Here is a 3,936-nt window from a genome sequence, read left to right as displayed (position 1 = left end):
GAGTAATATTAAAAATACTATCCAAACTTGTAGATGCAAATAAAGCTGCTCTTTGAAGAAAATTTAAACACATTAGAAAAAAGGAATGTTAAAAGTTAAAAACACCCAACTTGGTAGGTTTGAGAAAGAACATCAGAATGACTCCTAAAAATCTAGAAAGAAGGAAATAATAAAAGTAGATGAAGAAACTAATGAAATAAAAAGAAAAAATCCAACAGATTATATTATGAAGTTTTAACTAACATACTCTCAAAGTGGACATTAGCTTAAAAATATTTACTGCAAAGAAACCACAGGTTGAAGAGGATACTAATAATGTAAACACAAGTAACAATAAAATTGAAGAGCTGACATTTCTCACACTTCCTAGTACAATCTTTACAGAAAGAAATTAGGTCCCCTCTAAACAGCAAGCTAGTAAACTTGAGGTATGGAAAGAACATTTTGTAAAGGAATCTTTGAAAATGTATCCATTGTCCTGCAGTTTTTGTTGCTAAAATTACATAAATGTAATAACACTGTCTAAATACTCTCATAGTTACCCTTTTGAAAATATGGAAGGAGAATTTGCTAACCTGTTTTAAAAATCTTCTAAATGAAAAGTTTTAGTGAGTTTTGTATATATGTGTTAAAAAGGGGAAAAATGCAATGTGTAACTATTGGTTTGCAAGAACAACTCACAGACATCAGAAAAGATGGAAATTCACTAGCCAGATCTTCACTAGCCAGATCTTCAGCCAAACATTTGCATAACTGGTGAATGTGATAGAAAATTATGAGTAAAAGGAGCCAATGATGAATTTTTTTTTCCATTTGATCTAAAAATCTTTGTGAGTTATTGTTTCAGCAGAGCCATACATTAAGAACCAGGTAATGAGACATAGATCAATGGAATAGAATTGAGAGTTAAAAAAAAAACATACATTTACAGTCAGCTGATTTTTTTTTTCTCTGTTGTGGCCTCTCCTGTTGCGGAGCACAGGCTCCGGACGCGCAGGCTCAGCGGCCATGGCTCACGGGCCCAGGCGCTCCGCGGCATATGGGATCTTCCCGGACCGGGGCACGAACCCGTGTCCCCTGCATCGGCAGGCGGACTCTCAACCACTGCGCCACCAGGGAAGCCCCTGATTTTTTTTTTTTTCAACATCTTTATTGGAGTATAATTGCTTTACGATGTTGTGTTAGTTTCTGCTGTATAACAAAGTGAATCAGCTATATGCATTCGTATATCCCCATAACCCCTCCCTCTTGCGTCTCCTTCCCACCCTCCTTATCCCACCCCTCTAAGTGGTCACAAAGCACTGAGCTGATCTCCCTGTGCCATGCAGCTGCTTCCCACTAGCTATCTATTTTATTTGGTAGTGTATATATGTCAATGCTACTCTCTCACTTCGTCCCAGCTTACCCTTCCCCCTCCCTGTGTCCTCAAGTCCATTCTCCACATCTGTGTCTTTATTCCTGTCCTGCCCCTAGGTTCAGTTGATTTTTGACAAGCTTACCATGACAATTCAATGAAGGAAAGAATAGTGTTTTCAACAAATATGCTGGCACAACTAGCTATCCACATTCAAAGAATAAAGTTGAACCCCTTCCGCACACCATATACAAAAATGAACTCAAACTGGACCTAAATGTAATAACTAAACGTATAAAACTCTTAGAAGAAAACATAGATGTAAAGCCTTAGTACCTTGGATTAGGCACTGGTTTTTTAGATATGGCACCAAAAGCATATGAATCCAAAGAAACATAAGAGGTAATTGACTTCATCAAAATAAACACTTTTGTTCTTCAAAGGCCACTATCAAAAAAGTGAAAAGATAACCCACAAGATAAAAAAAAATTTGTAAATCATATATTCAATAAGGGTCTATTGTCCAGAATATGTAATTTATTACTCAACAATAAAAAGATAAATAACTCAACTTAAAAATAAACAAAGAATTTGAGTAGACATTTCTCCAAAGAAGATATACAAACTACCAACATGCCCATGAAAAGATGCTCAGCATCATTAGTGATTAGGGAAATGTAAATCAAAACCACAGTGAGATACTACTCACACTCACTAAGACAGCTATAATAAAAAGACAGACAATAGCAAGGGCTGGTGAGGGTATGGAGAAATTGGAACCCTCATAAGACTGCTGGTGGGATTGTAAAATGGTGCACCCACTTTGGAAAACCATCTGGCATTTCCTCAAATGGTTAAACATAGAGTTAGCACATGACTCGGCAATTTTTTAAGTCCACACAAAAGCTTGTACAGGCAATTTTTTAAGTCCACACAAAAGCTTGTACATAAATGTTCATAGCAGCATTATTCATAATAGCCAAAAAGTGGAAACAACCCAAGTGTGCATCAACTGATGAAGAAATAAAGATAATGTAGTACATCTATACAATACAATATTATATGGCCATCAAACAGAATGAAGTACTGATACATGCTACAACATGGATGAATCTTGAAAACATTATGCTAAGTGAGAGAAGCCAGACACAGAAAGCCATATACTGTACGAATCCGTTTATGTGAAATGACAGTAATAGGCAAATCCATAAAGACAGAAAATAGATTAGTGGTTGCCAGGGGCCAGCGGGAGAAGGAACTTGGAGTGACTGCTGATGAGTATGGGGTTTCGTTTGGAGGTGATGAAAATATTCTAAAATTAGATAGTGGTGATTGTTGCATGACTTTGTGAATGTGCTAAAAACCACTGAATTGTATAAATTAAAAGGGTGAATTTTATGGTATATGAATTATATCTCAATTTTTTAAAGATTTAAAAAATACAAGTATTGTAATAAACTGAACTAGTCCAAAATTTTGAACCGCAGCATCACAGAGTCACAACTGGTTTTTTTGTTGTTTGTTTGTTTTATTTTTTGGCCACCCTGCACGGCATTGTGTGATCCTAGTTCCCCGACCAGGGATCGAACCTGCGCCCCGTGCAGTGGAAGCTCGGAGTACTAACCACTGGACCACCAGGGAAGTCCACAAACTGTTTTTCTTTTTAAAGAAAGAAGTATATTTAATCATCTTGCTCTCACTAGCAAAAACAATTTTTTGTACCGTCACTAATTAAAATGTAATTTAAAAGTACCTTTAAGATAGTTTAACCTTTATCTTATCCTTTAAATTTTAATTCTGGCCTATTTCATATTGTACATAAAATAGTAATGCAGCAGTACAGGGATATAGTTTCTAAATATGTAAATATACATATATTGGATATAATGCACGAGGGCTTTTATGGATGTGGAGCACAATCAACAAAGTTAGAGGCCACTGCTTTGGTGTCTTGTTAGATGACAGTCAGGAAAGAAACCTCAGGGAAATGGATATAAGAAAATCAGCAAGAGGTACTGACATATCAAATCTTAGTTTATATTAAGAATACCAAAGGAATTTATATACATGATTAAAATAAAAGCTAATCTGAAAGTCTCTACTGGAAAATACTCTGAAGTTATAATTTTAACTCATTTCAATTCTTCATCATGCGGTGGCAATTTGGTACTAAGCAAATTTCCATTCTGTGTTTCTCCACAGGAGAGGGTCACATCTTATATACTGTGTACTAAAAATACATCCTTCGAGAATAATAGTGTTACAGTTCTTTCTTCAGTTGTGTCCCTGACTGCTAGCCAGGCGTTGGCTTGCTTTACCAATTCAGCTGGTACCGCAGACGTTGTCTGGTCCAGTGTCCAATTTCTTTTCTCCACTTGCCCTGGAAAAAGACAGTGGTGTCCCTGTGGTCTGTGATCTGTCTCTTCAAATGTTTGCCTGACCTCATTATCCAGAACACTCTATAAATGTAGTCTGCTACACAGCCCTGAGTCTGTGAAGGAGCAGAATACTCTCTTGAAAGTGACAAAGCAAAATAGAATGATCTGTCTAGCCAGGCTTGGAAAATACAGTTGCCAGGTTCC

This window comes from Lagenorhynchus albirostris, chromosome 16, assembly GCF_949774975.1.
Source record: "Lagenorhynchus albirostris chromosome 16, mLagAlb1.1, whole genome shotgun sequence".
NCBI classification, from domain to species: domain Eukaryota; kingdom Metazoa; phylum Chordata; class Mammalia; order Artiodactyla; family Delphinidae; genus Lagenorhynchus; species Lagenorhynchus albirostris.
This window is presented reverse-complemented; position numbering follows the sequence as displayed.